Here is a 13,795-nt window from a genome sequence, read left to right on the forward strand (position 1 = left end):
TCAAGCAGGTATTGTTTTCCAGACAGGTGCTCGGGCCTGAGAGGAGGAGAGGAAGAGTTGCACTTAGCTCCAAACGTCAGAGGGACGGATTAAACAGCAGCAGTCCACGTATCTGCTTCACCGCTTATTTTGCACATCTCGTACCTACATCATTTACACTCGCAGCCTAAAACGGGAGCTGTGTTTTTTTTTTTTTTTCTTTTTTGGTTCCTCGCTCGCTCCACTAATGAATCTCGGGTGGAATCACAGGAAAGAAGAACGAATGCTCAGGTGATCCAGTGATATCACAAGTCTGCAGCTTCATGACACTTGGATTCTCACACCCTCCTCAAAAACTACACACCACAAACTGATTAAAACTTTAATGCTGGTTTTTTTGGGTATCTTATCTATTCATCAAAAACGCCCTTTTTGAGTTTTCTCAGCTGCAACGATTGATGGATGTACAGAAAAGTAACCGTCAACTTTATAGATATTTATGTAATTGTTTTAAGCAAAAAAACATATAAAACATAAAACTAATTTTGTCTTTGCATGATAGTTAGTTACATTTCTGTGGTCCTGTTCATATAAAACATGCAGTCTGAAGACATCCTGGAACCTTGAGATAGCTTTTCTTCACTATTTCCTGACCAGACAATTAATTGATTAATTGAGAAATCCAGAAATCCCAATTTGCTGCAATTCTCTAAAGTGTGTTTCATGTGTTTTTTGTAGATTATCACATTAAAGTCATTAGAAAGGCAACTATACCTGGAAACTGTCTGGTGGATTACGTTGGTTACACAAAATAAAATCATGTTTACTGAAAATGATTATTTTCTCTGGAGAGAAGAATACGGCATCATTTTTTTCATTTTGTTCAAACACACTATATATTTTGGCTGTGAATGATGTGAATCTAACTGTCACTTGAATGACTTCAGCAGCATGACAGCGGCTGCTGGCTGGTTATAGTTTTGCGCCCTGTGACCAGTAACCAGTAACCGCTGCATTAACATTAACTAGCTCAAGTTGCTTCTGGCAGATAAACTGGAAAAGAGCTTAATACAAAATAATGCAGACCATCGTACGGAAGCCCTGAGGGGCAAGGAGATGGCTTTTTTTTTATCTGGTGCTCTGCTTTCTAAGTTACATTTTCTTTTTTTATGTGTTGAAAGGACTTTAAAAAAAGAGAATTTTCAACCATTTCACCCCATTCATTCATGTTTAACACATGACGAAAAAAATTGTTTTGCAAGTGAACATTTTTTTTTTCACTCAGTTTGACACATGAAAAAAATGTTTTCTTGTGTTGAATGGAGTTTTAAAAAAAAACATTTTAAAAAAATGTACATTTTTTGTGAGTGTAACTTTTTTCTCTCGTAAAAAATTATCTTTACATTTATTTTTATTTTCATAAAAAAAATTCACTCATCTTGACACATGAAGATTGTTTTTTTTTCATGCGTCTAAAGGAGTTAAAAGACAGAAGAAGATCATTTTCAACCATTTCACCCCATTCATTCATGTTTCACACATGAAGAAAAAAATATATTTTTCACTTATCTTGACCCAGGAATTTTATTTGTCATGTGCTGAAAGGGTTAAAAACGAGAAATTTCAACCATGAACATTTTTTTCGACTTGAACCATGAAAAAACATCTTTCTGGATAAGTATAAAGAGGTCATATGATGCTTTTTGGGTTTCTTGCCTTTTCTTTATTGTGTTTTGAAGGTAATATTATATTTTAGTATCAAAGGTCTGCAGTGTGAAAAGTCCACGACAAAGAGAGTTACTCACAGAAAACACTCCTGCACTGCCTGAAACACCTGGTTTGGAGTCGAGCATTTACTTCCGTAACTTATGTGAGTCATTATGTATCTTGTGTTATATAAAAATTAGGGCTGTCAAAGTTAACGCATGATTAACACGTTAACTTTGACAGCCCTAATTTTTAGTGTTAATAACATGTTAACACAACATCCTCTTAAGGCTGTTAATTTTTTTAGCGCGCGATTAACGCTCGGTATAAAAAAAGAAAAGAAACACGCATTGTTGGATTTACGGCCGTCGATGGCACCTGTAGTCTTGATCCAGAGGGCGGCAGAAGAATAAGAAAGGGAATCAGAAGAAGAAGAAGCAGGGTTGGCGTTCGGGAAAAACACGGTGGACTGAAAAGCGAAAGTGAAAGGAAATGGAGAATGGAGTTAGGAACGGCAAATTCACTTTCAACACTGCCAGATGGTTCGGTCGACAGGACAAAAGTTATCTGTACGTACTGTTGACATGAAATCAGTTACCACTGAAGTACGTTGAGTCTCAAATATCACTTGCAAGCCAAACACCGGCAGATGCAGAGATTCTATTTTTTGAGCCTTTTATTTTCCTAAATGATTTGAAGTGTTGAATAAACATTTTCACAAAGAAAGCATATTTGCCCTTTATTTAGAACAGAAAAAAATGTGCCAAAAAATTGCAATTAATTTGCGATTAATCGCGAGTTAACTATGGACAAACTGCGATAAATTGCGATTGAAAAAAATTATTGTTTGACAGCCCCAATAAAAATATATATGTATAAATTTATTATAAAACATAATCACTCCGGTCAGACAGCAGACATACAGTTGCTACTACTGTAGTGCTGTTATTTTAGATCACACTACCTCACTGGGCATGAACCACCAGACTGCCTCTGATTGGCTACATCCAGAGTGCATCTCTCACCAAAGATCAAACAGAGGCGAGATATCTCACTCTGTGGCCAAAACAGATCGCTCAAGACAGTGTGTGTACAGAGATGCTGCAGCTGAGAAAAATAATGTTTTTTTAAATGTGTTTTGTTAAAGTATGTAAACCTGTTCTAGTAGATTCTCCACATAAAAGCATGAATATGACCTCTTTAAGCAGGTGGATGTGATAAACAGCCTTCTAGAGTCCAACTCTGCACACAGTGAAGCTCAAACATTCAACTGGAGCAACAAGAAGAAGAAGAACACATGTTTGACCGGAGGGGGGCTTTAAATCATGGTATGACTAGGTGTGCTGCCTGGTAATAAACTGCAACAGATGGGGTGCTTTTACATCCAATGCAAAAAACAAAAAACAAAAATAAGCACCTGCTGCAACATCTGAATGCAAATCCACACAACAGCAGCGAAACTAAAGACCTGTTGCTGTGTCGGTGTCCTTTATGTCATTCTGCTCTTTTGATTTCTAGATTTTTGAGTGTTTAAGAATTTCTCTGAGAACAAAAGTTTGAAAAGCATTCTTCACTTTACTTGTCTGAAGTACAACTCAAGGTCCTCCCTATTTTCTTGGAGAGAGAGAGAGAAAAAACCCCTCCACAGTGAAGGTCAGGAGGGTGGTGGAAATGTGATGTTACAAGCATCTAATTAAGCTTCCATAATAAAGCCATTTAACTACCAAAAAATGCAGCATCATTGAGGTTTAGTCGCCCTGAAAGGAACGCAGACAAACAGTTTGGGCACATGAAGGAAGATGCAGGTTTGTGAACACAACCTGTGTCTAAATCTGCATGTATGTTGTGTTTAAAACGAGAGCACGTTAAAAAGATAATCACACTGAGTCAGGAGTCCGTTTATAAAGGATATAAAAGTGTTACTCCTGCAGACAAACGTGGCAGAATAACACATAACGCTTCACAAACGCATCGATTGACGAGGTCTGCGTCCTGAAGACGGCAGTGCACATTTTTACGCACGGTGCCAAATCTGTTACACTTACACACCAGCGGCCAGATGAGGGAGACATACGGCTTCGGGACATGTCGAAGTATCCCGACTACATTTTTTTTTTCCTCCTAAGATTTCATTACCTCTTTCTTCATCTGGGAAATACTACAGAGCGAAAAGCGCGCGGCTGTCCGCGTCCGGCGAGAGCGTAAAAAACCCAAATCTCACCCCCTTAAAAAAAAACAAAAAAACAGGTGAAGAGGTTGTTTGGTTTTTATTCAGGAGAGGAAGCGACAGTTCAGGAGGAAATCTGGGTCCGACTGTGCACGCTGCATTGGGCGTCTGTGATAAAGCGTGTGAAGCGTTCAGTCCGTCAGTCAGCAGTCAGTCATCCAGTTCAACATCACTCTGCTGCACAACTCCAGCTGTCAGCCCCGGACAACCTCCGCCGATCGGCCAGGTAAGAGACACAACACCGCTCCATGCTGAAGGTGTTTTTGTTTTTTTTTGTACTCAAGTCGTTTGTGAGAAGTTTTGTGACGAGCCGGATTGTGACAGACTGTGTTTGTGCCTGTTGGCTTCTGTTGGTCGGGGGTGAAAAAGAAAGTAAAGGCGAGCGGCTGAGACGGATTCAGGAGGAAAGAAGTGTTTTTATTGTGTGTTTATTCGAGCACATATGAGCCATGTGGTTTTAAATACGACCGTCTATCAGATGTTGTGTGAAGCCATAATGTTTGTCTTTAATTTCATATTAATAGATTATTTAAAAAAACCCAAAAGAAAACAAAAAAAAAACCCATGAAGTTCCGGATACACCAGACTCCATGCAAAATTTGGGCTATTTAAGAAGTTGTTTGTTTGTGGCTGAGAATAATGATGCAAGGTGTGTGTATGTGTATGTGTGTGTGTGCATGACAATGTGCAGGTGATTAAACACACTTACACGTCACACACACACACACACACACACACACACACACACACAGATTTATTTATTTTTTGCTAAAGTTGCACCTTAAACAGCTGTAACATCGTCTGCACCGGCTGAGCTTTAGATATTGTAACCTTTATCTGTTACTGTCACCTGTACAGAGTGGCACAGCTACTTTCAAAGCCACCCTCACCCTCTGCCTCCCCCTCACCCTCACCCCCTCCGCCCCCTTCCTCCTGTTTCCAAATGCTCTCCTTTGAAGCGATGATGCCCCATCTGTCATATGTGAGCAAAGAGAGACCATGCTCTGCTCTTCTCAATTACTGAATTCTCCTCATGCCAGCTCCGGTGGGACAGGAGGAGGAGCAGGTGGGTGGCAGTCAGTGCGATCAATCAACATGAAATATTCAGCTTTGAATATACACATCATTTACTGCTGCTGCTGCTGCTGCTGCTGCTGCTGGCCTTGTTAGAAAACACCCCCATCCCAAAAAAAAAAAAAAGAAGGTGGAGTGTTTGTCTGAGGTGTTTTATTTTTTCTGACCGGGTCCATGTGTGTGCTGCTACACACTTCCTGATAAATTGAGGGGGGGGCTTTCTGTGTCTGTTCAGGTGACACCATCTTGTAAAACTATCCCCCCTTTTATGGAGGCTGGAGGGGCGTTCGAAATGATCACCACGACTGGGAGGAAATGAGAGGAAGGGAGGGACGGTGCTTGGATGAAACTGTATTAAATGTAGCGCCACGGCCGGTTTCTCATTATGCTGCAGTAAATTCATGCAGCTTACATGACAAAGCCCCGCTTGGCAACTTTCTCCCCCCTCCCCACCCCCCCGATAGAGGCACTTGTTTGAACACCAGGCACATGATTTGAATATCTGTAATCCACGCTGAAATCAACAGGCCAGATGAACTTTTTGGCACCCTCTCACCCACCACATTGAGAAGGATTTTCTCCCTCCCACCCCCCCCCCTTCCTACAAAAAAAAAAATAATAATAAATGCCTCAGCTAACTGAGACTTAGGCTTAAAATCACTCCAAGGAAGAAAAACAACAACAAAAAGAGGAAAAAGTTATTTGTCTTTCCCCTCCAACTTTGAAATCTCATCGGACGAAAACAATCCGGACCTTCTCCAATCATTCAAACTCTTCAGGAAACTTTTAATCTCCACAGTTTCTTGCCTTGCGATAATAATATCTCTGTGATGTTGCCTCGTGAAATTTGCCCGAGTACCATGGCCCTAAGTATTTGAGCTATGAGGCAATACAGTGAAAAGCATAGCCCCCTCGTATGAGAACACAACAGTGAATAATTAATAACCTTGCTCCCAATTCCAGGAAAACAATAGCATATTGTAGGAACTCTGCGCTAATTTAACTAGAGGAAAAAAAAAAAAGAAAAAAAACAGTCGACAACTTCGACAAAATCTGGAATGCAGCTCCATTGTTTTAAAGCACGTCTGCGTGAGTTCTGGTCTAGTTTTTTCTGCAGCCACACTTCTTCGGGTCCTGCTGCATGCGTGTACACTGTAGCGCTGCATGCTGCATGATATTGTAGTGTAATGTTGTTTGCCTTTGAGATTAATCAGAAACCATTAAATACCCCTCTCTCTCTCTGTCTCTCTGTCTCTCTCACCTGCTGGCAGTGTGCGAGGTGGAAGTGCACATGCAGGAAGCTATTTTCCACAGGCCTCCTCTCCTGGCTGTCAGCTCCCATTAAGGGGGAAGGTGTCATATCTGTAACACAGCTGAGTGCAGATGGCAGAGTGGAGGGGATGGCTCACCGATTTAAACAATGATTAATGAACAGAGATGGAAAACAAATTACATTGGACTATTGGAGGCAGGGAATTGTTTTTATGAAAATGTTAATTGTGTCTGCCAGGCTGATACCAGGAGTGGGGGAAGGGTGGAGTGAGGGCAAGGCAGCGAGGCAACCATGGGGCTACTGATAGGACGTCTACTACTCCCCTGGCTCAGATTATTGGCGTGTCTCAGCATGCGATGTTTAGTGCCGTACCTTGGCTTTAAGACCTCTAATGTGCCATAACTCTCAAGGTTTGGCTTTTTATGATGAACCCCATGAAGAATTGTCGCCCACCACTGCACCAATTAGCGTTATCTCTAATAATAAGTGGTTGTAAGTGACGAGAGAAGGCGCCCTGTTCTAGTTGTAATTATTGCAGGCGGGTGCAGCTGCACTACTTAGGGAGATGATGATAATTATTTTTCTTTTTTTTTTTTTTCATTGCGGGTTGATTATTTAAGAGCATCATACACTCATCAGAGTAATCAGGAGAGAGTGATTAGTGAAAATCCACGAGGCTAACAGCTGCCACATTAAACACTTGCCTCTGTTGCCAACACACGGAGTCAGACGAGCCCTTCCACAGGACAGAGACGAACGCAAGCACTTCACCTTCAACTCCACGACCACATGTGTTTGTTAGAGAGTCGAGGCTCAGGGCGCACGGAGAATTAGAGTAAACACCAGCGCTCCTGTGAAAAGGCGTGTTTGTTGTGCACCAAGGTCAGTCTTCAGTGCTTTGGATTCACACAGCTCTGAAGAGGGAGGCCAAGTTCGATGTGGCTGTTTTTATTTTTTTTTGTGGGGGGGTGGAAGTGTGGGAAAAAGAGATCGTCGCTGCAGTGACCTTGCGCTGCGCCTCCTCCTGAACTGTCGCCTGTAACGCCGAAAAAGCGAGTACAACGTTGAGTGCTCTCTGCGAACGAGGTGATCTGACACCCAGCCCGACGCGTAATCCACAAAAAAAAACACAAAAAAAACAGCCCCTCGATTGGCGCTCGTGTGCCACGGCCATGTCCGGCGTTCACGCTGCGCCGCTCGCCGCTGTGGAAAGGCCCGCTAAACTAAGGGCTAATTCTCTTAGCCCAGATGTTGCCTGAGCACAGTCCTGGGATCCCACTGGGTTGATGAGCTCAATCAGTGAAATGATGAAAAGATGATTTTGTCCCTGTAATTACAGTGTGTAAACTACTTAGCTAGGATTGCAAAGGAAGTCATTTTCTAATTACGCTGGTACCCCGTTGTCTAATGGTGGATGTTTTGTTGTTTTAGAGAGCGCAGGAGAGAGAGAGAGGAAGACTGTGTGTGTGTGTGTGTGTGTGTGTGTGTGTGTGTGTGTGAGAGAGGAACTTCATGAGGGGTCTGTGCTCTGCTGCTGCTGCGGCGGAAAAAAGACCATCACAAGGGCAAGATGGCTGCCAAATGAGAGTTCATTGAATTATCAGCCCAGTTAATGTGCCTTGGATTATGCTCTTTGTTTGTCAGTTTTTTCCTGTAGATGCCATAGCTTAATGAGATACTGTAAGTGGCATTACCAGACGCCTGCTGTGATTTTGTGATGACTCGTTTAATGACTTTTTTGTTTTTAGTGCCTCCGAGTGCTTTAGCTGCCGAAAGTAGACGCAGTTTTTTTTTTTTTTTCCCTCTCTCCTCAGTTTTTACTTTGCAGACGAATGTGAGCGCGAGCACGAAACCATCTCTCGTCTCTTTAAGCGATATATAGTGACGAGCGTCCCCTGCTGTCCCCCCGCGCCGGAGGAAAGTTGCGCTTCTCAAGAAAAAGCAAAAACACGTCGGTGTGTTGCGAGCTGAAGAAGCTCCGTTCTTTTGAAGGTCTGTGTGAGTTCTGTTGGAGCTGGCCGCCGTCCTGCCGGGCCCAACCATCTGATGCAGCCTACACCATGTGGATATGCTTCTCTCGTGCAAGGCATCCCCTACGCACCCCACACTGTTAACACACCCCATCGTACGCCAAAGCTTTGTTTGTGTCCAGAAAGAACAGGTGGTCTGTGCAAACAAGAGCAACTGTTTACACATTAGTGATTTAAAATACATTCTATATGCACATGTCTGCGTGTGTGTGTGTGTGTCAAAGTGGGTGTCTCTGCATGATGAGACTGAGTTGAGGAGACGTGTTTATATTTCCTCGCGATTCTTTTTGAAAAAGCGTCAGAAGAAGCTCATGAATGCCAAGTTTAACCACGACACGGAGGAGCTGTACTGATGTGATAACGATCCTGCAGAAACATTCAGTCATCTCCACGTCTCTGCCCTCTGCGTTAAATGTGACTCTTGAACATTTTTGACAAAGAAGGGAGAGAATTTGAGATTTTCCAGAAAAAAAAAACTCCCTACAGGTACAAACACAGCTGGTCACCGCGGAGTAAAACCTGCTGTTTACAGTCTGACTTGCAGCTCAGATACCCTGTAGCTTTCAGTACGTTGCCAGAGGAACTTTACCCCCTCCTCCTCCTCCTCCTCCTCCTCCTCCTCCCTCTGTTGCATTCAATGCCACTAATCTGCAATACTGAACGAGACAAACAAAATGAATCGAATGCCTCCTCTCGCTGAACGCGTGGAATAGCTGACTGCACATCGCGGCTGCGCCACATGCACGCCAGATTTATTTTTGCAGGGCACGAGCCAGATTTCTGATAGTTGTTAAAGGAGTGGCATAGATTTACTGCATCCACAACAAATGTGTATGTATTCCTTTATGAGTTCTTTAGCTATTACTCACAAGGAGCTAGTTTGTCAGTGCTGTGTGTGCTCTTTCTGTGCTCTGTGCTCCCCGCAGTAATGAATGGTGCTGGTTAGACTATTCTGTCTCCGTCAGGCTTTTGGGGGGCCTACAGAGGAGCTCCTATAGGGTTTCATTAATCTGGCTGTCAGAAAGTATATGGGTGCTATCTTTTGTACAGGTCATGGTGGGCAGCTGTGTTACCACTGCCCTCTTCCTTCCACTGCCTCTTCATCTCCTGACAGGGCAGTCCACAGGACGGTCGGCCGGCTGATTGGGTGGGTGGGTGCGTGGGCGGTGTGAGACACAGGGGGCACAGTGCGTGGCACGGGGCTTTTTACTGTTTGCACATAAGCCCGCTCTGTAATAATGAATGAAACTGTTGTTATCTGCACACTGGGACGTAATGGAATTCCAGGAATGTTTTTAAAGTCATGATCTCACGTTATGATATTTTGATGTGGGCAGAGCCGCATTTCAAAGAGCGTGGGACCTCGGCTGCATCGTCACACGGTGTCGTAACGTGTCAGTAAACATGTTTCAGTGGGACGTCGTGGCGGATCACGTGCTGCAGGAGTGAACGACGGGGTTTATTAGTGCGTCAGCCGGAAAAAAAACTATTCCCAGCCTGCACGAAGAGAGAAATCAGAATGAAAAAACACAACGTTAAATAATCTAACTTTCAATCTTCCGCTCCACCTTCATGATGATGGTGAAGTCAGGTGAAGGAACGTCGTCTGTAAACCAGGAGTCACCAACCTGTTTGAAACTGAGAGCTACTTCACGGGTACTGAGTCATACGAAGGGATAACAGTTTGACACACTCTTCTAAAATAACACTTTTGCTCAGTTTGCCTTTAGTTATATATGATTATTAATGATTAATGATACTCATCTATGTGAAGACACTGATCACGTTAAAGGGACAGTGTGTAATATATCAAGTATTTAGCGCCATCTAGCTGTGAGGTTCTACATTGCAACACTCCTTTGCTCACCCCTCCCGTTCTGAAGACGTTGGAGACGTTCCGGAAGCTACGGTGGCCCTGACGGACAAGAAACTCATTTTCAAAATATGGAATCTTTCCCAACAGCGTCGAGTATTTCTACTGATTCAAGTAATGAGGTAAAGATGTAGTTAGTTATTGTTATTGTTAGTGACGAGCGCTTTCGCTGAGCTCCCTCTCAGTTCCGCAGTCAAGCTAGCTCTGAGCGAAAACGTGTTTAGGCTTACTACGTAGTACCACGTTGTGCTTTGTGTCCCTCTCGGCAGTCCATAGTTTTTTTAAAACCAGAAAGACATGGCGGCCTCCATAGAGCTTGCCCGTGCTGTGTATATTCAGATAGGTAATTCTTCGCTCAGGAGGATAAGTCAGATTGTTGGCAGAGGTAATTGTACACCAATGAGGACTTACTTATGAACAAAGACGTTGATTTGAGTTAATAAATTACTTACATCGGTACACACTGTCCCTTTAATGATTTCTCCCAATATTTATCAACAATGACTTAACAAGGTGGGAAACAGATAATATCAATATTCAGTTTTCATTTTTAGAACAGGCCTGATCAGGCCACTCATGTGGTCCTCGGGGGCCAGCTGGTGCCCGCGGGCACCGTGTTGGTGACCCCTGCTGTAATTCATGTCTGGAGCTTCACAGTCAAACAGTGTTTTGACATTCTCCTACATAACTGAAGTAGATTGGGACAACTGAAAGAAAACATAAAATGGCTCCATTCTGTGTAATCCAAGTCTCCAGAAGCCCTGAGATCCAAAAGCTTTTAGCTTAGCAGCTACTGTGAAGATTTCAGCTTTAAACAGGTTGTGAATAAAGTCTTTTCACATGAGTTTGGGGTTTTCTGGAGACTTGAATTACGCCGTATGGAGCCAGTTTATTATTATTTTTTGCAACACTGTTTTACATGAAACATTTCTGGAGCTTCACAGTCAAACAGTGTTTTCAACATTCTCCTACGTTAAGTGAAGTAGATGGGGACTTGTTTTAAAACGTCAAAAAAACAAAACAGATTTACACTTCTAGCTTAGCGGCTACAGTGAAGATTTCAGCTTTAAAAAGGGGGTGTGAATAAAGTCTTTTCACATGAGTTTGGGGTTTTCTGGGGACTTAAATTCTGCCGTATGGAGCCATTTTATTTAAGTCCCCTTCTACTTCAGATGTTTCGGAGAAACGCTGCAACATTGTTTTTCTGTCAAGCTCCAGAAACGTTTTGTGGACTACGAAGCTTCATCTGATTTTCAGGCTGGATTTTCCCTTTTGGGTCAACTTCTCCTTTCAGGCAGATTCAGTGTGTGTTGAGTGTTTCAGGACTCTGTTGACCCGTTCTGAGGAAGATTGATACTCTTAAATCCAAAACTGAAACGTTTGATTAGTCTTGATGAGCGATTAATTGGTCTGAGTAATTCATTCAGAAAAAAAATGTATTCCACATTTTTTTAAACTTCGGCTTCTTAAATGTGAATATTTCTTTACTTTGGGGTTTTGGACAAAACACGACGTCATCTTTGTGAAAACACAGATATAAACCAAACAAGCACTCAATCAATTGAGAAGGAGAACAAAGAAAATGATACAACAAATGCACAAGAAAGATATAATATTTGCTACATATTATGTTATAGAATATTATCATCTTATCACCATCCTTTCTGCCTCTGCTGGGTTATAGATAATCTTTATTTTGGGTGACAGGAGACGGGTTGCTGTGGCTGTTGGTTGCAGGCTCATTTCGATGTTTGTGTGGTGCATTCGTAGCTTTCAGCTCAACCATCCACATAAATTATGAATGCTTTGTAACCGCTGTTAAAAAGAAATATGAAATATGCACTTCTGATCTATAAATTTCAGCCATGCGTTTCATTCCACTGTCACCTCTTTATGGATTTACAATATTGTCCATCCATCCTGTCTGTCAATATGCTGCAACTACAGAAAAACTGGAGAGATTACACTTCCACCCTCATGCAGATTAGATACTAAAACACAGAATCCTCAGGCTGACTGCGGTAAAAAATATAAACGTAACGATGTTTGATATCGTCAGATCTGAAATCATCCAGAATGCACAGCTCCCATGGCTGGTTTAATTGTGAATGTGTCACATTTTTCCCCCCCTTTTTTTATTGCCTGCGCTAAATCACACCTGCTCCTTGTTCGTCTGAGCGCGGCCACACCTAAGAGGCGAAACTGTGACACGATGCTTAATAACAATCAGGCTCTCTCTCAATCTGCACCAAAAGAGCCTAATCCACTCCGACAGAGAAAACACCTGATGGCCCTGCATCCTGTTCCCATCTCCACTGATTCCATCATAACCTGTGCACACACACACACACACACACACACACACACACACACACACACACACACACTCAACGCACACACAGACTCACACAAGCGTTGACGGCTTTATGCCTCCTCGGTATGCTTAGTTAATCAGAGGAATACCACTTTGGCGAATATGAAGTGGATCTAGTGTATGCTAATACCATTCGCTCACTTTCTCCCTGTCAGATATGATTAGGTCAGGTCCGTATCCGTACATTGATCTGAGCTCGGAGCAGACGCGCGGCTCACGCTGCTTTATCTGTGTGGGTTTGTCTGCAACATCTTCACGACTGACTGAGGACGGCTGTGGACTGCAGGCAGCAGCAGGAGGCTCAGACTCCTTGTCCGACATTTTATTAAAGACGGCCTTCAGTTGGAACTTAGCATCGCGGCATTTGCGTGAAACTGTTACGAAATCTGATCAACAGGACTGGCGTGCACGGATGCAAATTTTGTATACGTTTCCGCTGAACAAACACTACCATTAGGAGCTGAGCTGGAGTCACAGGGAGGTGGTCGGGATGGATGCTGTGTGCACAACGTACAGCAGTCCTGTGGTCAGGTTTCGGCAACAAAAGGCGTCGTGGTTGAAGCTGCTGTAAGCGTAGTTGTGATGTTATCTAACTTCCTGCCCACTCAGAAGTCCCCTCCCTCCTCTCTACGTTACCACTCCTACACGACTCCTTCCTTTTTTTTTTTGTCTTTTGAGGCCGCTCTCTTCCCTTCAAATGGTTTACCTGCCATGTTTTGTAGTATAAAGCGCTGGAATTAGTTCCACCGTTGCCGGTAAACAAGCGGATCCTGTTCTCTGCACGTTCACAAGCAGACACGACCACCTCTTTACGGGTTCTCTGTCCTGATTGGATAAAGTGGGCAGGGATACTCTTTGACTGCATGATTAGGGGATTAGGGGAGACACACTCTCTAGCGGTGATTACTGTTTGAGCTATTTAACACTCATTTAATAAGAAAATTAACCTGCCAGATGGTTTGAGGTTTGGCAAAGATCATTTCAGTGAAACAGTCACAAAATGTAATCTACAGGATTGATTTTGGTAAACGTGACGCGGTTGTATGTTAAGAAAAATCAGTTTGTCAAACACTGATGACATTAAACTAAACGATTTGTGTACATGAACGGGTTATGTTGGGTTTTTAGTTTAGTTTGTTTACTTGTGTTTATAAATCAATTAAAGTAAAACACATGTGCAGGTGAGGTAGAAAACACTCGGACCTACCCTGATGTCTATAAATGAGGAATTAAAAAAATGCAAAATAAAACAGAAAAG

This window comes from Sparus aurata, chromosome 8, assembly GCF_900880675.1.
Source record: "Sparus aurata chromosome 8, fSpaAur1.1, whole genome shotgun sequence".
NCBI classification, from domain to species: domain Eukaryota; kingdom Metazoa; phylum Chordata; class Actinopteri; order Spariformes; family Sparidae; genus Sparus; species Sparus aurata.